The 23,026-nt window shown below is 36.4% G+C and overlaps 1 protein-coding gene across 1 annotated transcript in view; it reads left to right on the forward strand.

The window, feature by feature from the left end:
- The first annotated feature begins 10,863 nt into the window (after positions 1–10,863).
- The window catches only part of LOC145683559 (uncharacterized), a 53,163-nt gene continuing 41,000 nt past the window's right edge, over positions 10,864–23,026 (forward strand). The window contains exon 1 of the mRNA XM_081754907.1: positions 10,864–10,930. The gene's annotated coding sequence lies outside the window, so the exon portion shown is untranslated. The remainder of the gene's footprint in view (positions 10,931–23,026) is intronic.

The raw sequence follows: 23,026 nt of genomic DNA on the forward strand, positions 1-23,026 counted from the left end.
TTAATGCACCCCTTGAAAAATTTGGGAGGGGTACCTTGGCCCACCCCTTAAATTTTGGAAATTGACCAATTTAAACATTGGGTATTATAGTATAGGACCCTAATATGTATTATGATAAATTTGGATGGTCCACCTCGTTCCCTTTTAGGGGTATAAAATTGTCAAAAATATAAACGTAAGCAATACGTTGTACCACGTGTTTGTTCTTTTGGCCCATTTATCCCCTTGGATGAGGTCCTACTACATTATATAGTTATATGGTTATGTATAGGGGTCTATTTCCTATCATAAGACATGGGTATATTGGTGCACCCCTTGAAAAATTTGGGAGGGGTACCTTGGCCCACCCCTTCAATTTTAGAAATTGCCTATTTTACACATTTGGTATAATAGTATAGGACCCTAATATATATTACTATAAATTTGGGTGGTCCACCTCGTTCCCTTTTAGGGGTACCAAATTGCCAAAATTTTAGTACAACCACGTGTTTGGACTTTTGACCTAATTTATCGCCTTTGATGAGGTGTTATTATCCTATATGGTTATATGGGCGTATACAGGGTTCATTACCTTTCATAAAACATGGGTATATTAATGCACCCCGGGAGAGGTACCTTGGCCCACCCCTTAAATTTTGGAAATTGCCCAATTTAAACATTTGGTATAATAGTATAGGACCCTAATATATATTACTATAAACTCGTTCCCGTTTAGGGGTACAAAATTGCCAAAATATAAACGTAAGCAATACGTTGTACCACGTGTTTCGTTTTTTTTACCTAATTTATTCCATTGGATGAAGTCCTATTACCTTATATCGTTATATGGTCACGTATGGGGATTCATTTCCTATCATAAGACATAGGTACATTTGTGCACCCCGTTTAAAATTTTTGGGAGGGGTACTTTGGCCCACCCCTTTAATTTTGGAAATTGCCCCTTTTACATGTTTGGTATTATAGTATAGGACCCTAATATAGATTAGTATAAATTTGGATGATTCACCTCGTTTCCTTTCATGGGTACGAAATTGCCAAATTTTAGTACAACCACGTGTTTGGTTTTGGCTCAATTTATCCCCTTGGATGAGGTCCTATTACCTTATATGGTTATATGGCCATGTATGTATTGGTCCATTTCCTATTATAAGACATGTGTACATTGATGCACCCGAGGGAGGGGATTCGGTATCATAGTACATGCCACAACATGTATCATGATAAATTTGGATGGTCCATCTTGTTCCCTTTCATGGGTAAAAAATTGCTAAAATATAAACATAAGCAATATGTTGTACCATGTGTTTGGTTTCTGGCCCAATTCTTCCCCTTTGATGATGTTCTATTACGTTATATGGTTATATGGACATGTATATGGGTTCATTTCCTATCATAAGACATGGGTACATTGACGCATACTTTAAAAATTTGGGAGGGGTATCTTGGCTCATCCACTCAGTTTTAGAAATTGTTTAATATAAGCATTTGGTATCATAGTACAGGACCTCAATATGTACCACTATAAATTTGGATGGTCCACATCGTTCCCTTTCATGGGTAAAGAACTACCAAAAATCAAATTTTGGAGGTTATTGACCCCGTCTTATAAGGTTTTAACGCGTTATATGGATATGTACAGAGGTTTATTACCTTCATATGTTTATGTTCCCTTTTAAATTTGGGAATTATCAAATAACAAAATTCGGTAAACGTTTTCTAGGACCCATTGGTTTCCCTCTTATGGCCAAATATTCAAAATTTAAAGGTTATTGACCGGCTTTATTATTGAATAAGTACAGGATTTATTACTTTTTTCATAAGACACAGGTGTGTTTGTGTACCAATCTTAAATTTTGGGAGGGGGTACATTTCTTATTGTCATATCAATAATTGGTAATTGTTCTTAGAATTGGGTGGTATCTCTTTCTTTGGGTAAATTATTGTCAAATATGAGTATGATCACGTGATCAGTTATTGACCTATGATGGGATTAGGAGCCCAGGACATTGGTACATTTAAACTTTATAGGATAATTTGAGAATGCGTCATTGGTATTGATTATTACAGCCAAATATAAACGTAAGCAATACGATGTACCACGTGATTGACCTTGATGAGGTAGTGTACAGGGATACATAGCTAACCTTATTGAATCTTATGACTCATAGTCTTAAGGAAATACATGCTACAACACTGGCAAAGTTATTGTTGATGCAATTTGATTGGTGGATCACTATCTTTCGTGCAATCTGATTGGCTGATCACTATCTTTCGTGCAATCTGATTGGTTGCTGATGTTTAAATCTTTGCTGCATTCAGTTTTAAGTTTTGTTTAACATTTAAAAATCTTGGTTTCGTTCAACATTTTGCACTCACTGATAAATATGATCAAAACCGTTTATTTGTTAATCGAATAGTTAAAAACCGGATAAAGTTTGACGGTTAACCGTGAAACGTAAATTTTTTTTGTTTGAAAGTTTTTGTTAAAAACTCTTGTTTCAAATTTGTTTGAATTTTTTTGAAAACCGTTTATTTGTTAATCGAATAGTTAAAAAAACCGGATAAAGTTTGACGGTTAACCGTGAAACGTAAAATTTTTAGTTTGAATTTTTTGTTTGAAACTGCTTGAAAATTCTTGCTTTCAAATTTTTGTTTGAATTTTTTGTTTCAGAATTTTGTTTGAAATTTCTTTGACAACTTTTGTTTCAAAATTTTTTGTTTAAAAATTTTTCGTTTGAAATTTAAAAAAATTTTTGTATCAAAATTTTGTTTAAAATTTTTGTTTGAAATTTTTCGTTTCCAAATTTTTTGTTTGAAATTTTTTGTTTCAAAATTTTGTTTGAATTTTTTGTTTAAAATTTTTTGTTGAAATTTTTTGTTTGAATTTTTTCGTTTCCAAGTTTTTCCGTTTCAAAAATTTTTTTTTCAAAATTTTGTTTCAAAGATTTTTGTTCGAAATATTTGTTTGTAAACTTTTTTGTTTGAAATTATTGTTTGGAAAATTTTGGTTTGACATCTTTTAAGTTTGTGCACTCATTAGTAAAGAACCGGAACTGTTTAGAACTAAAACCTCTGGCAACATTGTGGTGCACGTCAGAACATGATAATGCAACGACATCGGTTTTGCATCATCGTTCGAGTTAGTATTCGTGGTAACGTCATCATGGCTACTTGTCTGCAGTTTCTAAATACGCGTGATGTGATGAAATCATTTACCAAGATTACTGATTTACAACAGAATGTACCTTATAGAATCTTAGCTAGCCAAAAAATCCCTACAAAGTTTGGATTAAGAATCGTAGTGAAGCTTGAAAATGATAAGAATATAATTTTACCAGCAAGATATTTACCCATGGAGGCATCAAAACAAGAAGAACTGCTGCGTTTCTTAAATACTGGATCTGTATCTTTATGTTACAAAGGATTCTTGGGTCGAAGTCATCAATTTGAATTTAGTACACAGCCGGATTCGTCAGCAATTGTGATTCAAACGTCAGCACATTAGACATAGTTGTATGAATTTGGTTGGTCGGCATGACGTCTGTAACTGTGATGAAATCATGAATTCAAACGTCAGCACATTCGACATCAGCAATAACTATAAACCAGCAAATACAGTGTCATCCCACGAAATCATTTGAGCAAGTGCTTTTCAGGAGGAAAGATGTGTACTTCTAACGATAAAGAGTTCATCTTCGCAAGCTATTATCCAATAAACAAAACATGTGATGATTGGTATCAGTGCTAGAACATTTGAACCTGCGATTCGATTGGGCAAAGCAGAACAATTTGGTGTACAACTGACCTGTGAAGAATGGCACGAATCGACCAAATGAACGATGAGCTAAATGTGACCATAGTCAAATCATTAGGCTCAAATCCTGAAGTGGTCCTCGAAGAGAAGATGGTGCTGTTACGTAAAAAGAGTACATTCCATGTCCCTCGCAACATGGTGTATCTAACACAAACTGAATGGAACAAATTTATCAACGTATTTCAGTGTGTGAAACATGCAGTGGAAGTGTGCAACAAAACAAGTATATTCCTGAAAAGGTACTATTTTGAAAAATGTGTTATGCATATTGTACAACATGTATCTAGATATTGTGATGGTTGTCAACATCGTTCGTGGGTGCATACCTGTATTGATAAACAGTTTATTTGTGATCAAATGGACATTGAGTTTCCACCAATTGATATCGCAATAGACCTTAAAAGACTTCAATTGGAATTAAAATTATATGCTAAAGACAAACTAGTGCACGAAGTTCAAAATACATTGTATCGACAATATCCAGAACCACTATCTGGTATGGATGTATGTGGAGTGTAATAAAATGATCCATTTCAATGAAGTGTTTTTTTTCATTTCAAGTACAACCCCATGTACTGACGTGCATCACAATGTTGCCAGAGGTTTTAGTTCTAACAGTTCCGGTTCTTTAAAAATTCGAAACAAAAAAAATTTTAAACAAAAAATTTGGAAACGAAAAATTTCAAACGAAAAAATTTTAAACAAAAAATTTTCAAACAAAATTTTGCAACAAAAAAATTTCAAACAAAAAAATTTTCAAACAAAAACTTTCAAACAAAAAATTTGAAACAAAATTTGGAAACGAAAAATTTTTTCAAACAAAAATCTTGAAACAGAAAAAAAAATTGGAAACGAAAAATTTTAAACAAAAAAAATTGAAACAAAAATTTACAGACAAAAAAAATTTTAAACAAAATATTTTCAAACAAAATTTTGAAACAAAAAAAATTCAAACAAAATTTTGAAACAAAAAATTTCGAAACAAAATTTTTTAAACGAAAAATTTCAAACGAAAAAATGTCAAACCAAAGTTTCAAACTTTTTAAATGTTAAAATAAAACTGAATGCAGCAAAGATTTGAACATCAGCAACCAATCAGATTGCACGAAAGATAGTGATCAGCCAATCAGATTGCACGAAAGATAGTGATCCACCAATCAAATTGCATCAACAATAACTTTGCCAGTGTTGTAGCATGTATTTCCTTAAGACTATGAGTCATAAGATTCAATAAGGTTAGCTATGTATCCCTGTACACTACCTCATCAAGGTCAATCACGTGGTACATCGTATTGCTTACGTTTATATTTGGCTGTAATAATCAATACCAATGACGCATTCTCAAATTATCCTATAAAGTTTAAATGTACCAATGTCCTGGGCTCCTAATCCCATCATAGGTCAATAACTGATCACGTGATCATACTCATATTTGACAATAATTTACCCAAAGAAAGAGATACCACCCAATTCTAAGAACAATTACCAATTATTGATATGACAATAAGAAATGTACCCCCTCCCAAAATTTAAGATTGGTACACAAACACACCTGTGTCTTATGAAAAAAGTAATAAATCCTGTACTTATTCAATAATAAAGCCGGTCAATAACCTTTAAATTTTGAATATTTGGCCATAAGAGGGAAACCAATGGGTCCTAGAAAACGTTTACCGAATTTTGTTATTTGATAATTCCCAAATTTAAAAGGGAACATAAACATATGAAGGTAATAAACCTCTGTACATATCCATATAACGCGTTAAAACCTTATAAGACGGGGTCAATAACCTCCAAAATTTGATTTTTGGTAGTTCTTTACCCATGAAAGGGAACGATGTGGACCATCCAAATTTATAGTGGTACATATTGAGGTCCTGTACTATGATACCAAATGCTTATATTAAACAATTTCTAAAACTGAGTGGATGAGCCAAGATACCCCTCCCAAATTTTTAAAGTATGCGTCAATGTACCCATGTCTTATGATAGGAAATGAACCCATATACATGTCCATATAACCATATAACGTAATAGAACATCATCAAAGGGGAAGAATTGGGCCAGAAACCAAACACATGGTACAACATATTGCTTATGTTTATATTTTAGCAATTTTTTACCCATGAAAGGGAACAAGATGGACCATCCAAATTTATCATGATACATGTTGTGGCATGTACTATGATACCGAATCCCCTCCCTCGGGTGCATCAATGTACACATGTCTTATAATAGGAAATGGACCAATACATACATGGCCATATAACCATATAAGGTAATAGGACCTCATCCAAGGGGATAAATTGAGCCAAAACCAAACACGTGGTTGTACTAAAATTTGGCAATTTCGTACCCATGAAAGGAAACGAGGTGAATCATCCAAATTTATACTAATCTATATTAGGGTCCTATACTATAATACCAAACATGTAAAAGGGGCAATTTCCAAAATTAAAGGGGTGGGCCAAAGTACCCCTCCCAAAAATTTTAAACGGGGTGCACAAATGTACCTATGTCTTATGATAGGAAATGAATCCCCATACGTGACCATATAACGATATAAGGTAATAGGACTTCATCCAATGGAATAAATTAGGTAAAAAAAACGAAACACGTGGTACAACGTATTGCTTACGTTTATATTTTGGCAATTTTGTACCCCTAAACGGGAACGAGTTTATAGTAATATATATTAGGGTCCTATACTATTATACCAAATGTTTAAATTGGGCAATTTCCAAAATTTAAGGGGTGGGCCAAGGTACCTCTCCCGGGGTGCATTAATATACCCATGTTTTATGAAAGGTAATGAACCCTGTATACGCCCATATAACCATATAGGATAATAACACCTCATCAAAGGCGATAAATTAGGTCAAAAGTCCAAACACGTGGTTGTACTAAAATTTTGGCAATTTGGTACCCCTAAAAGGGAACGAGGTGGACCACCCAAATTTATAGTAATATATATTAGGGTCCTATACTATTATACCAAATGTGTAAAATGGGCAATTTCTAAAATTGAAGGGGTGGGCCAAGGTACCCCTCCCAAATTTTTCAAGGGGTGCACCAATATACCCATGTCTTATGATAGGAAATAGACCCCTATACATAACCATATAACTATATAATGTAGTAGGACCTCATCCAAGGGGATAAATGGGCCAAAAGAACAAACACGTGGTACAACGTATTGCTTACGTTTATATTTTTGACAATTTTATACCCCTAAAAGGGAACGAGGTGGACCATCCAAATTTATCATAATACATATTAGGGTCCTGTACTATAATACCAAATGTTTAAATTGGGCAATTTCCAAAATTTAAGGGGTGGGCCAAGGTACCCCTCCCAAATTTTTAAAGGGGTGCACCAATGTACCCATATCTTATGAAAGATAATAGACTCCTGTATACGCTCATATAACTATATAGGGTAATAACACCTCATCAAAGGGGATAAATTACGTCAAAAACCCCCGAAATTTGAATTTTTGGCAATTTTTTACCCATGAAAGGGAACGACATAGACACCCAATACTGATAGAGGTACATACTATGGTCCTAGGCTACCACACCAAATTTTTAGATTTGGCAATTTCCAAAATTTAAGGGGTGGGCCAAGGTACTCTTCCCAAATTTTTCAAGGGGTGCACCAATGTACCCATGTCTTATGATAGATAATGGACCCCTATACATGACCATATAACTATATAAGGTAATAGGACCTCATCCAAGGAGATAAATTAGGTCGAAAACCAAACACGTGGTATAACGTATTGCTTACGTTTATATTTTGGCAATTTTGTACCCCTAGAAGGAAACAAGGTGGACCGCCCAAATTTATCACGATACATATTAGGGTCCTATACTATAATACCCAATGTTTAAATTGGGCAATTTCCAAAATTTAAGGGGTGGGCCAAGGTACCCCTCCCAAAAATTTAAAGGGGTGCATTAATATACCCATATGTTATGAAAGGTAATGGACCCCTGTATACGCCCATATAACTATATAGGGTAATAACACCTCATCAAAGGGGATAAATTAGGTCAAAAAACCCTGAAATTTGAATTTTTGGCAATTTTTTACCCATGAAAGGGAACGACATAGACACCCAATACTGATAGAGGTACATACTATGGTCCTAGGCTACCACACCCAATTTTTAGATTTGGCAATTTCCAAAATTTAAGGGGGGTGGTCCTAGGTACCCCTGCCAAAATTTAAGGGGTGGGCCAAGGTACCCCTGCCAAAATTTAGAGGGGGTGGTCCTAGGTACCCCTAGGTCATTGACCCCGGGCCAGGTCATTGACTTTTCACCCCGGTCATGAAAGAGAGTGAGGATGAGTCATTCGGGCATACGGGGGTAGTACTACTATATTGCTCAATACCGACCTTAAAAACGTATTAAAGATACAAATAATGAAATTTCACAAGGAAGATAATATGAACTTACCTTTCTTGATGTGTGGCATGGCGCTAAGTCCTGCTGAAAAATCCACGGACCATCCTGGAAAGCATCGCGAGCCGTGTTCATCAGAGGGCCCCTGAGAACAACTTCATATTGGTCACTATTCATTGTACCCATAACAAAATATAGCTGTCCAACACCTTGGTATGTCATTGATCCCCAAACCATAACCGAAGGAGAGTGTTTCACTGTATGTTGAAGGCAATCAGGTTCCATCCTTTCATGCGGTTCGCATCTGATAAGCTGCGGTCTGTCACTCATTAGAGAAAATCGACTTTCGTCGGAGAATATAACCGTCCTCCATTTCTCTTCTGTCCAGTTTTCGTATTGTTTAGCCCACGCCAGTCTTTTCTTCATCATTGCAGTTGTCAAAAATGGCTTCTTCTTTGCAACTCTTGACTTCATACCCATTGCACAAAGTATTTTTCTGACAACTGATGAACTAGCTTTAACCCCCGTCGCTAGTTTCCACGCTTCCGCGAGCTCTGAAGAGGTAGCTATCCTGTTTCTGCGGCGCAAACGACGAAGTATTCTGTTTTCTCGGGGTGAAGAAATGGATGGGCGACCACTCCTAGGCAAGTTTTCCATGTTGCCGAAGGTTTTCAGCTTCTTGAGATTGCGGCTGACAGCTGATCTTGAACAGTTCAATCTTTTTGCAATCTCAGTATTGTTTAGTCCTTCCCTACTTAATACTTCAATACATTTCTTCTTCCTCGGTGTTTATTCTTGAGGTTTTTCCCATTGTTAATACTTTACATGCACAAAATAAACAGATAAAAAAAAAACACCCCCAGAACACACTATCACAAGCAAGTTCCTTTGTAAACTTACCGATGACTTGGCCACGAGACTCGGATGCCGCAACAAAACCCTACCACGTGACATTGACAATTTAGCAGTGAAGCCAGATATGGCAAAACAATATCTCTAAATTGTTCCTTAATTTATTTATAACTTATGCGTACTTATTACTGCGTAAAACTTATTTTATTCCGTAAAATATAGAAACATACACATTTTTATCGATGCGTGCAATACTTTAGAACAGTAGTGTAAATATCAAGAAAGAACACTTCAACATGTGCCCCACCAGTCACACGAAGGATATCCAGGCGATGTTTCCGAAATGTGCTGCACATTGTCTTCTGATACACTTTCGCGATCATTACCGTGCTTTTTTCGCATTAGGGGGTTCTTTCTGGTATTCCTGGCGGAATCGTCATTGTACTGCGACAATGAAACCAAGTTCTGCATACCACCACACTACCTGCGCTTTTTCTGCGTTGATCGCCATTTCACTGTTCCTGCTGCCACTACCACACCTGGCGAGATTTTTGGGATCGACAAATTTCTAACAAAACTCTGGTGTTTCTTCTACTATATTACATCTGGAGAAGAAAGAAATACACATACATTAATTTACCAGCACGAAATAAAAATAGGGCGATTCAATTAGGACACCCTGCATTTTAAATGATAGAATCTCAGTAAAAAAAAAAAAAAAAAATATGTTGTAACACTTTCAATTAATCGCTGTCATTGGAGTCTCCACATTAAGACAAGACTACTTCCTTGTTTATCGTAGGTTGCAATTGTCACGACACCGAGCACTAACATTTTAAAACGATAAGATGAGCTTAAAATGATAAGAAAAATAGGTAGAATTTCAATAGGATTGTTTTTATTTATACCTTTTCTGACTCAAGTGAAATAGTCATGGAAATTAGCTTTGTAACGAATTAGTTCATATTTCGAGAAATTCAATTTTAAAAGCAGACAACTAAAGCCAAACACTTAGTACATAGTAATCCATCGTTCTTTTCGAGACAACGATTAAAAAGACTAATTGTTGGTACTAGAGTTTGGTAGCTAAGAGGAAGACCAATGCTTTCTCAATATCATGTGCAAGCGAGTTGGGCTAAAACTTAAGATTTTACACGATGTTATATTTTTAGAGAAAACAGGTTGATCTTCCTGCCAAGATTACCGACTTATCTTTCCCTTCTGCAATTGCAAGGAAGTGGAAGTTTCTTTTGATTGTCTATCAGTTTATCTGGTATGAATATTAGATATTTTGTTTTGATTGCCTATCAGTCTATCAGAAATGGATAGTAGATAGCTGTTTTGATTGCCTATCAGTTTATCTGACATGAATTGTGTATAGTTTGTTTTGATTTTGTATCAGTCTATCAAGAATGAATTGTATATAGTTTGTTTTGATTGTGTATCAGTCTATCAAGAATGAATTGTATATAGTTTGTTTTGATTGCCTATGAGCTTATCTGAAATGAATAATACTTTTTTTAAAAAAAAAGTTATTTCAGTAGCAGAAAGAGGCAAGAGAATGCTTGTGATTTTGTTAGGAATAAAATTACTTCAGATACTGTAAGACAGGAATACAACTGCGTTACACACATGAGTTGGCAACATTATCCCATCCCTTCTTATAGCTTTTCTTACGATAAATTAAACACTTATTACTTAAGAGTTAAATACATATCTCTTCGTAATCTTTAAAAGAAATTTACTGATACCTTACATTTGAAATATTGTTGTAAAACATATGTTTCTACAGAAACATTTATCTACATTTCTTGAATATTTTTTTTCAGGTGTTTATATTATTTTAAAAAATTCAGGTAATATAATCAGATACTTTGTTTGTTAGATCTAATCGTAGTATGTTGTTTGTCAGTATCGTTATAACCACTCATATTTAGTTACTGCTGACTTCCAATTTATAGCTTGCAAACAAACAAAACCAACTTTTTTCCCCTAGAAACTAAGAGTAAATCAATCTTTCTTTTGTCTCCTGTGGCAATGGAAAGCTACTAACACTTAGTAATGAAAGCAAAATTTCAATAATTAAAGTCTACAGATGTCTGATAATGCTTTTTTTTTTTTTTTTTTTTTTGACAGTTCTATTGCTCATAAGAAGAGTTGGTTTAGTCCATAGTTCCACTATAATTTTAAATAACTTTACTAATATGTAGTTTTAGTAAACATATTGTCTATCTAAAGTCTCTGGCACTATTCCCTACGAAGGGCTTTGGTTGGTGAGATAGTGTACGTTTAACTTCAGGGTGAGTAAAAACAATTGAGTATCAAAAAACTGTTATAGATTCTGTAAATATTGATGATCATTTATTAGAAAAACATGTATGTGTCCTTCGTTAGATAGGAAAACAAAGTATGTTAAATCTGAACATAAGAACCTGTGTTGTTAACTAGCTTGCTCAAACGGCCAGGGATACAATTGATACTTTTTAAAAAATGGAAGTCATTTTGAGTGTTGGGAATAACTTCTAGAATCCTTGGCTCCAAATTCTCCCACCCCACTGTGGGAGATGTGGACTTGTACATTTCCTCCTCAGGGTAGTCCCAGAAGAAAATATCAGATAGACTAAAATCTGGATTTTTTTACTGGCCATTCGTAAGGCCTAGTGCCGCTCACTCACAAATAAAGCAGCAGTTCGCCACGTTCGTTTACATTGCGTGTGCTGCTTCCGGCGATCAATGATTGAACTAAGTGAAATGGACAATGTGAAATCTTAATAAATACTTTGTATTATGGCTTTGTTTTTAACATGAAATCAGTAATATTGTAATTTATATAAAGTGTTAAAAATCTGTAGTTATTTTTCATCCATGCTCGGTAGTTATTTTTTACCCATGCGTGAATAGAAATCATGCATGGTACACCTTGTCTCAAAAAGGTTGAGCGCATTCTTTACTGGTGTTTTGAGGCAATAATTTTCTAAGTCCAGCTTCGGGTATCTTCGGGAAAAAGTAAGCCAGGTTCGAACCTCCAAGCCAGCCTTTGCAATCGGGAAAAAGTTTGCAGATGTGTTTTTCTTCTTTTAAATATAATAAGACTTGTTACCAAGTGTTTAAAAAAGCAACATTGATTGAAATACTTAATGATACAATATTTCGAAACCTTTTTTTTTTTAATGTTAGCACATGCTTGTTTGTCATTTAGCTCTCCATACGTAATGGAACATTTAAATACGTTAAGGAATCTTTCCATATGTAAAAGAATGCTCAAAGTTAAGAAATAGAACATAATTATCGCCTGAGTACTAAAATAAAAGTCAAAGTAGAACAGAAAAAGCGTTTGTAATGGATATGAATGTCATAATTATCTTGAGATCCGTTATGCCTCGCTAGAAGGTTGTGTTAGCTCATTGGTAAGCTGTCGGATTTCAAATCATAAGGTTGAGGGTTCGAATCCCGTCTAGGCTAATCCTTTTTTTTAAATTATATTTTCCGCAATGCATGAAAAATTATATAAAATAATTACATTAGAATACATAAGTTGTGTATATATAACATAATCATTGCAGAACATAGTAATTATTATGTTTTAAATATAACATCTGAGATAATTTTCACAGTAGGTCGGTATTATATATGAGGATGTAAATACAAGTTAAGAAACTCGTTCAATAGCAATAAATAAATCATGTAGTGTATTTATTTGCAGCTATTTGTCATATAGAGGGTAATCCTCAACATTCATAATACAGAATGTCATTTATGTTCTTGAAAAGTTATTCGATGCATAAACAGAAGGTATAAACAGAGAATCCAAAGTCGGAACGCTCGCAAAAAAAAATTCATGAACCCCAAAGGTCACGTGAGCAGACTGGAATTGTCCTTATGAAGCATGCCACAGCAGAAAGTCTTTACATAGATTTTCAATTCAATTCCTGATATATGCTTTTGCAATGTGGAGGTGGTGATGCCTTGAGTCGGCCTCTCTCGCTCGCTCGCTCGCTCGCTCACTCTCTATTTATACAGAATATAAAAGTGGATTTATGTGTGTATTTCAACATAATTCTGATATATCTAGAGCAATTTTAACTATATTTCTTACAGTCTGGAAAAAGAGTACTGTCGGGATACATATCAAAAATGCTAGAAACGGGTCGATATTAGTATCGAATCTATAGTTTCGTGGTCGCTTAGGTGAATAGTTCTACTTTCAATTCAAGTCCAATTAAGCTTCCATTAGCACCCAGGGTGGTTACGTAGCGACATAAAGATATCGAAATCATTCGATATTAGAATCGAATCGTAAGTTTTCAGCGCCGCTAACAGTGCAGCATTTCCCATTAGTCCACATTAGTCCATATTTCACATTAGTCCCATTGCCTAGAGGGCAACATATTTGCAGAGTGCAAAGTTTAAAACTTGAATAATATTTTAATTTTTTCCGTATGAAAAAGTTATAAATCAAGAGCAAATATACTATTTCACGAACAATCCTCTTTTACTATTCTAATATGTTTAATAATAGCGTAAGAAATCTAATAGTAATTCAGAACATGTTTCACAGTTGTTATTTTTTGTTACATAGTTGTAGCTGTAGCATGTAGTGAGTGGAATTTAACTGTAATAAATTCACTAATTAACCATATTCGAATTAAGTTTTATTTTTAAGTTCGGGATGAAGGGGTGGAGAAATATGTAGTTATTGGGGGCACCGAGCTTTTCTACATTTTACTTTCAAGATCTCCATTTTTCTTTTGTCATTTGTTCCTAATAAAAAAAAGTTCAGTCACTTTTGGATTGTCATAGGATAGTAGGAGTTGGATTTTGGGATGCAGCCTGTGAGATTCTAGACGAGCTAACTGCTTGAAAAAATATTTTTGAATCATCTGTAACATATGAAATAAGGATATGTATCATAAAAAATTGAAAGTAACTATGTCTGCGTAATCATCACGGTCAAATTGCAAAGTCAAATGAATTGACGTTTGGTATATAATCAGGCTCCATTCCCAACTGGGAAGTTACCATACGCGTGTCACTTTCATTATAATACATATCCTTAGGGGGAGTAGAAGTCCGAATTTTTGCGAAAAATTTAGTATCTTACAAGCCGTTCAACTGAGAGCTGAAATTCAACATATAACTCTTTATTAAAAATAAAGAAAATATGTCCTGGCATTTTTTAAAATTATCTTTTATGGGCGGGGGGACGGGGGTGCATTTTCTATATATTGGAAATTGGTAGTGGGTTGATTTGTAAAAATAATCGAAAACGATTGATATTAGTTGAGAAACAAATTGAGTAATGCATACTAAAGTTCTTTTTGAATTTTATACCCACTGCTTTCTATTTATAATTGCTGAAGCTGGTGTTTAATGTATGGAGCGTTCCGAGCATAAGGCAATCAAGCCATAAAGTTAGAGAAAAATGGCCATAAAATTTGTAACATGGGCATTTTCAATTAGTACGGCATGCTTAATTATATAGAAAATTAGTTTCTCTCTCTCTCTCTCTCTTTTTTTTTTTTTTTTTTACGTTGGTCTACTTTTCCTTGATTTGAAACTTTCAAATTTCACCCTATTTTCTACTGAAATGTGTCTGTAAGGCAACAAAGAAATAATTATATATGATAAATTTAAATTCATTTTAATTTGGAAGATGAGAAACACTTTGCCATTATATATCGTAAAGGTCAGACCCACCAGTATTGTAACAGAGAGGTGCTTGAGCCATTGACGGTAGAAATTCAAACTCCGATAAGTGATAATTTCACAGTCTTGTTTTATTACAAGTGTAACCTCTTTAGTCAATGGAGAGGAGGACGTGGGCCATCGGTCAGAGTTGATGTCGATGGGTTTTGGTGGGTCGGAGTTGGTCGCAATGGTTCAGAGTGGTTCATAGTTGGTGGTGGGTCAGAGTGGATCACGATGGTTGATGGGTCAGAGTGGGCCAATGGGGCATTTGGGTGGTGGGTGATAGTGGGTCATGGTGGGTCGTGGATCAAATTTTCATTGACCCACACCATCTCTGGTTAAAATTGTACTAAAGATAAGAGGCACCGAAGATGCATGTCGGCTATTATGCTCAAATTTTGCTCATGGATAGTACTCCACCAGGAAGCAATAAATCTGAAACGGTTCACGGTATCACCTTCTAGAACTCGAAATGTAGGGGTTTGTCTGATTGGCTAAATTAAGACGTCAATGATTTATCCTTCAACAACCAAGCCTTTTATGATCGTTTCCGTGGGGAAGTCAGGAGAACACGTGCCTAGTAATCGTAATATTGATAGTTTGCGTCCACCCCGGGTATTTGTTTTGTGTTTTTTTGATTCACCTAAATATAAACAAATCACACATATAGGCATTTTGACATATTTTGGGAGAGTAATTTTGTGGTTCGTTGGCGTTTCATCGCGTCTCTGCTGCTGGTGGTAAAGTTTTCAAAATGGAACTTGGGCCACCACGGATCGTCGCTGCGGGGCCACCAATTTCTGGCGAGAGGTCAATAGTTGACCATCTGTAGTCCACCGACGCTTACAGCTTAGAGTAATGAACGATATCTTTGCCTTGTAGAGTTCATGACTACCGACGTCGGCAGTCAACTAGCTTTTAATATTCCTTTACTAACCATCTATTGTTCATGTTTGTACACGGTGTTGTCATAATAATAATAATAATAATAATAATAATAATAATAATAATAATAATAATAATAATAATAATAATAATAATAATAATAATAATAATAATAATAATTATTATTATTATTATTATTATTATTATTATTATTATTATTATTATTATTATTATTTGTAGTAACAGTAGTATAATTGATGATAGAATAAATATTGTCTATGTATTGTCTAGGTAGGACTACACACAGGATTTGGCTCGTTTTGGTTCGACTTGACTCTAATCCGAGTCGAGTTGGAAGATATTTTTCGCGCCGAGTCCAAGAGTAGACCTCAAAGATGTCTGTTTCGAGTCGAGTCGAGTTTCAAAGAAAAGTCGTTCGTGCCCATCCCTACTAATGAGAGCTTAATCGGAGTTAAGCGAAATTGAAAGTCTCACTATTTATCTAAGCGACCCCGAAAACTATGAATCTAATATCGATCATTTTCTAGCAATCTTTTATATGTATCCCCCTCCCATTCACCATAGGTAACCCGACAGCAATCTTTTTGAAACTATAAGAAATGTGGTTAAAATTACTCTAGACCAGTGGTTCTCAATCTAATTCCTATCACGATCCCCTTTTATCACACGCTCTTGCCAGCGACCGTTTTATAATTTGTTTTATAATAAGCTTGTGTGAGATTTTTAACATACCTATTTCTATAATAGTAGAATCCATTTTTTTGTTTATAGTGAACAGTGCCATGGAAAATCAGTGCCCGGGGCGAGAGTATAGTACGATGTCACCGTATATATGAGTGACGTCGACAGACTAGCTACGAAGCACCACCATGGTTGGCACGAAGCTCAATAACATTTTCAAAATAAGCCCTACCTTTCCTTAATTTTGAGCACATTTTATTACGTTTTTCCTTCTATTTTACACATGTGCACATGTACTTTCCTAACATGAGTAACACACTTCCTCCGAAATGTGTGGCCCCTTTTTTCGGCGCCCCGCACTGACAGTGGATACAGTAACTGTAATATCTATATTCCCAATGACGAAGGTGCTGGTTCAAGATGGATGTTAAACTCCTTCATTGAAGAGGCCATTAACGTATCCGATCTAAGCCCACAACTTCTTGACCAAATAATAGAATGATCATGCTACAAGTCTTTGCAACTGGTTTTTTGTAACGAAGACTTGGACAAGTTCTGCCTGATGAGGAGAGAAGAATATCCTGGTCTGGGGATTGCTGCTTTAAAAGTAATAATTCCATTTGCTATATCGTACTTGTGCGAAAGTGTGTTTTTTTTATGGTAAACATAAAAACAAAGATAAGAAATCGCTTATCAGTTGAAAATGGTTTGATAATGTTCGTCATGAAGATTGAACCGGACATTGCTGCACTAGTGAAATTACACCATGCTTAGGTATCTCATTAGGTTTTAACTTTAATTGTATTTCAATGTGCAGGTTTTGTTGCATGTGTATTTTTCTAGTATTTCTATATACAGTTCTCATTAGTTTTATATCATACCTCTTTGATTTAAATTCATTTTTAAACAACTCTACTAACTAACTAACTCTATGGCCTATGGAACCCGGAGGTTCAATGCCGCGTTCACAAAAGCTCTACACTGACTTCTATCCTTAGCCAATTGGATCCAGCTTCTACTTTGTATTCTTATCTCAGCGAGATCCATCTTAATATTGTCCTCCCATCTGCGCCTAGGTCTTCCTAATGGTCGTTTTCCGATTGGTCTTCCAGTCAAGATTTTGAAAGCGTTTCTACTTTCTTCCATTCTAGCTACATGACCTGCCCACCTAAGCCTTCTAGACTTGGCGACCCTAACAATGTTGGGTAAACCGTATAAATTATGTAGTTCCTCGTTATGAAGTTTCCGCCATTCCCCATTCCCGTTCCTCTTGGGTCCGAATATTCGTCTAAGGATCTTGTTCTCAAATACTTTCAGTCTATGTTCTTCCCTCAGAGTAAGCGACCATGTTTCGCAACCATACAGAACAACAGGCATGATTATCGTTTTGTATATTTTAAGCTTCAAATTTCTCGACAGAATTCGCGACGACAAGAGACTTTGAATCGAATAGTAACACGAATTCTACACCCTTTGAAAATGTTCAGTAGACTTATTTTTTATTGTTCTTTACAGTGTGTATAAAAAATAAAAGTATGCTTATCAGAACAAAATTAAAAATAATATTTAAAAATAATTTCTGGTATTAGATTCTAACTATATTTATCTCTTCCGCCTATCTTCGCGATCCCCTAGGGGCCGCGACTCCCAGGTTGAGAAACCCTGCTCTAGGCATGCATGAGTTATGTTGGAACATACATACATACACTTTTATGTGTATAAATGCAGATAAGAGAGAGTTGAGAGAGAGCGATTAAGGAATTGCCGCTCTCAATCTCTTCACTTTACTTTTGCGATTCGCGAATTTCTTGCGTGACAGTTTGGGGCTAGCTAGTTTTTTGTCTTGGACCACGATCCGATTTTCGAAATGCTCTACCTAAATGCTGTAATGCGAATATTGAGAAGTTATCTGCGATGAAAGTAGCTGCAAATAAATACATTACATAACTTATTTATTGCTATTACACGATTTTTTAAATTTGTATTCAATATTCACACATAACACACCGACGTTCTGTCAATACCTCAGATGTTATATTTTAAAGATAAGAATTACTTATGTCGTGAAATGATATGAATATATATATTCAACTGATATATACAACTGATGATATGAATATATATATTCAACTGATATATACAACTGATGAATTGTAATGTAACTATTTTACATAATTTTCATGCATTGAGGAAAGTAAAATATCATAAAAGAATTTCACCTGAACGGGTATCGAACTCACGATTTAAGCGCTCGGTGGTGTACCACTGAGCTAATATGACCGCTTTTCGGAAGCTGCTTCTGAAATATAACTGAGCTCATACGTAAATGCTCTTTTCCGTATGGAAATCACAATGACGAAACGAGAGTGTGAATACATAGTCTCGAAATATTGTATCATTAAGTATTTCAATGTTACTTTTTTCTACACTTAATACCATTTGAACATGTCTTATTATATTTAACAGAAGGAAAAACATATCTGTACATCGTTTCCCGATTACTAAGGTTGGCTTTGGAGGTTCGAACCAGCAGCTTTAGTTTACTGTTTTCCGAAGATACCCGAAGTTGGACTTCGAAAGTGTTTGTCTCAAAACAGCTATCATCATATCGCTCAATCTGTTTGGTATATGGTATATGTTTTCATACGTGTAAAGTCAGTATAACAATTCATTCTTTAAACAGCTTTTCGTATGTATTAATATTCCTTTATAAAAACTGTTTTTAATATTATTATTACGGCGCACCATTTTCAGATTTCTTTCGCGAGTCGTTGACCAAGTCGTTCCCCACCAGCGTTGCCAGACTCACAGCTCGGAATTATTCCAAAACCTGATCGAACTTATGCTAGATTCGGTCAAATTATGCTAGATCCTCATAATTACTAATTCAGGAGTTTAAAAAAACGAAGTTGAGATACGATAACGTAACTTAAAATACACAGAGAGCAAGAATGCATGGATAGAACTCAATACTTCACGCACCAAAATTTTAACTCAACTAAATTAATGCAGTCGTTGCCAGATTCAATGGCGTATATGTCGTATAAATGAATGCAAAGTTTTTGTTTACATATTTTGAAAGAAAATTACTTCGCAGCATAAGCGGAGTTGGGAATCGTCTGCTGGGGGGGGGGGAAGATTTTTGGTCGGTCTCGGAGCTGTCATTTCAGGAATAAATATGATCATGAAGTCAGAAATAAAGATGGTGAAGTTGTCAAAAAGTTGGGGGGAGAATGGCCCCCATAGCTCCGCCCATGCGTCGGAGTTAAAGGATTAGAAAACCCTGGGTGGAGCCACAAAAAAAGCCCAAAGACGTTTCGAACTTACTTCGAAAAATAAGACTGCCTGTATGGTTTACCGACTGTATGAATCAATGGAAGAGGATACATTTCTGCCGTTCTTTTTCTTCCCACGACCAACTTCTTTCTCATCTTCAGGTTTTACGGCTTTTTGATAAACTTGCTGAAATTGTGCTAGATTTGGGCAGGATGCTAAAAGCAAGATGCTAGATGCTAGAGACATGCAAATTATGCTAGATCTAGCATCATTATGCTAGATCTGGCAACGCTGTTCCCCACAATAGGCGTGTCGTGCAAGTAACCAATCACACGTCAGGTACTAGCTTTTACCTATTGCTTCCTTCTCACAGCTCAGAACATTGGTAACTATGGATAGACGTACAGCAGTAATTATTTGGTCTAGGAATTAATTCGTGCGGTTGGTACGCACACATTGAAGCTGTAGTACAAACACAAAATACATAAATACCTTAAGAAAAATATTGTCCATCGCTAGCCACCACTTTCGCCCATCTGTCAGGCAATGTACGGATTCCGTGGCGAAAGAAGTCCTCATCCTTGGAAGCGATCCAGTCAGAGACACATGTTTCGATATCTTCTGAAGACGTAAACCGCTGTCCAATCAAATCGTTGTTCATGCAATCGAACAAGTAGTAGTCCGAAGGAGCAACGTCTGGTGAATACGGCGGGTGGGGTAAAACTTCCCATCCGACATTTTCTAAATAGGTTTTGACCGGTTTTGCGAGATGTGGGCGAGCGTTATCATGTTGAACAATAAGTTTATCATGTCTGTTCTCCCATTCTGGTCGTGTTCTGGCCAGAGCTTGCTTCAAACGCATTAATTGTCGTCGATAACGTTGTCCATTCATAGTTTCACCCGGTTGCAGCAGCTCATAGTACACCACACCTTTCATATCCCACCATATGCACAGCATAACCTTTGCACAGTGAATATCTCGTTTTGGTTGTGATGGACCTGGTTCACCTGGTTTCACCCAGGCCTTTTTTCGTTTAGGGTTCTCGTAATGGATCCACTTCTCATCACCCGTAATAATTCGATGCAGAAACCCCTTTCTGCTCTGTCGTTGAAGCAGCAATTCGCAAATGGTTTTTCGTCTTTCAACGTCTCTGTCTTTCAATTCATGTGGAACTCAATGTGACATCTTTTGAATCATTCCCATAGCTTTCAAGCGTTTAGAGACTGTTGTTTGATCAACGCCTAATGCTGCTGCAAGTTGTTCCTGCGTTTGACACGAATCCTGCTCGAGCAATGCTGTCAATTCTTCGTCTTGAAATTTTTTTGGCTGTCCAGCTCGCTCTTGGTCTGCCAAGCCGAAATCACCACTTCTAAACCGTGCAAACCACTTCTGACACGTTCGCTTAGCTAGAGCATGGTCACCATACACTTCCACCAAAATACGATGACTTTCAGTCGCATTTTTCTGCATGTTAAAGTAATGCAGCAAGACACCCCGCAAAAACACCTTATCAGGCACAAATTGCGCCATGTTCACTTAACTACAAACTGGTGTTGTTGACGCTTTAATCCACTGCCCTATACTACGAACGATACGCGATGACAGGGGTTTGCAACACATGTGTGGATACACGGAACTGTTGGACGCTCCGTTCGTTGCGCCATCTCTTGTCCACCCGCACGAATTAATTCCTAGACCAAATACTTTATGGGAGTTGGAAGGTTATTCTGCAACTGCAGCTAGCAGGCGAGTAGGTGTCCCGGCCTCTACAGGAAGGCGATGGATTCGGAAATATGGTGCTACAGGTCAGACTGATAATTTACGATCTCCTGGTCGTCCGCATGTGTCAACCGAAGCCCAAGATGCGAGATTAGTAAACGAAGCCCGGTTAGACCCACTAAGGACGTCTAGACAGCTAAGGGAAGTTTCTCTCTTTCCTGGTAGTAAGCATACAGCTCTGCGAAGGCTTCGTCATGCTGGGTTACGTGGCCGTGTTGCTGCCGTGAAGGAAAAACTCTCAGGCGACCACAAAATTTACCGTCTCGCGTTTGCACAGGCGAATGTGGGTCTCAATTGGGAAAACGTAGTTTTCTCAGATGAATCCATATTCACAACATCAAAGGAGGGACGCCGTTTTGTGTATCGTCCGAGAGGCACCCGATATGACCATGGATATGTGGCTGCTTGCAATCGCAGTGGCCATGTATCTATTTTATGTTGGGGTTGGATTTCCAGTCGCGGAGCAGGACAGCTTCATAGAATTGAAGGACATCTGGACAATGCTCAGTACTTAGACATTATCAGTAATATCATGGTGCTATCTGTACGAGTATTTCAGCCTGATGGTGTAATTCAGTTCCAGCAATACCAGTCGCCAATACATACTTCCCGTGTGATTCAGGAATGGTTCGCAGGGCATCCTGAGATTGATTTAATCGACTGGCCGCTCGTGGAGCAGACCTCAATCTCATGGAAAATATGTGGGCAGAAGTGAAGCGTACTCTAAGGGAAAGTTGACCTGAGGCAGATCCACCAAGAACTCAGGATGACCTGTGGCATCTTGTTTCCGAAGCATGGCTGGAGGTAGGGGAAGGAGATAGATTTGTCACCCATGTAATAGATTCCATGCCCAGAAGAATGGAGCGTGTAATAAATTCAGAAGGGTCTTGGACACAATATTAATGTCCCAGCCTTAACTCCCGAAAACAGCCCTTTTCAGGGCTACCTAAACGCTTCTGAAAATATTTCTAGAAGTAAACCACTCCTTGTATCCGATTTCTGTGCAATCCTACCAACAAAAGAATGATAATTATCTGTAGGCTTTGAACTCAAGACCTCTTTATTGGCAAGTCCGTACTCTACCAGTGAGCTAACATGAACACGCAAACCCAATCTGAAGAAATACGATTTTCAATTTCTGGTATTCGATGACAATGATCCTCATATACTTGGCAAATGTTGTATTCAACTTGGGATATTCCGCAACACACATACACACACACATAAACAAAGCGAAAGAGAGAGAGAGAGAGAGAGAGAGAGAGAGAGAGATGAATATACAAAAGCATATTCAACGTATTCGAATGAGACTCTAAGTAACGACATTCCGTTCTAAAGAGAATTTGTGTTTCTTCCCGTGACGTTAAGGGGATCGGGAAAAGTTATGTATCTTGAAGCAGGATACGACTTTGGATACTCTGTTTATACACTTTCTATATCCGTAGGAATATATTGTATTTCACGAATGTAAATGACATGCTGTAATGAGAATATTGAGAAGTTACATCTGTATGACAAATAGATGCAAATAAATACACTACATAACTTATTTATTGCTATTAAATGATTTTCCTAACTTGTATTTACATCCTCATATATAATACCGACCTACTGTGAAAAT

The sequence above is a fragment of the Thermobia domestica genome, chromosome 4 (genome assembly GCF_964235325.1).
Source record: "Thermobia domestica chromosome 4, izTheDome1.hap1.1, whole genome shotgun sequence".
NCBI lineage: Eukaryota > Metazoa > Arthropoda > Insecta > Zygentoma > Lepismatidae > Thermobia > Thermobia domestica.